This window comes from Bison bison, unplaced genomic scaffold (assembly GCF_000754665.1).
Source record: "Bison bison bison isolate TAMUID 2011002044 unplaced genomic scaffold, Bison_UMD1.0 scf7180017864185, whole genome shotgun sequence".
NCBI classification, from domain to species: Eukaryota; Metazoa; Chordata; class Mammalia; order Artiodactyla; family Bovidae; genus Bison; species Bison bison.
Genome location: NW_011494757.1, coordinates 642,447 through 642,773, shown reverse-complemented (window position 1 = coordinate 642,773; position 327 = coordinate 642,447).

Here is a 327-nt window from a genome sequence, read left to right as displayed (position 1 = left end):
GTAGGGAAAACCACTAGACCATTCAGGTATGACCTAAATCAAATTCCTTATGATTATACAGTGGAAGTGAGAAATAGATATAAGGGCCTAGATCTGATAGATAGAGTGCCTGATGAACTATGGAATGAGGTTCATGACACTGTACAGGAGACAGGGATCAAGACCATTCCCCTGGAAAAGAAATGCAAAAAAGCAAAATGGCTCTCTGGGGAGGCCTTACAAATAGCTGTGAAAAGAAGAGAAGTGAAAAGCAAAGGAGAAAAGGAAAGATATAAACATCTGAATGCAGAGTTCCAAAGAATAGCAAGGAGAGATAAGAAAGCCTTC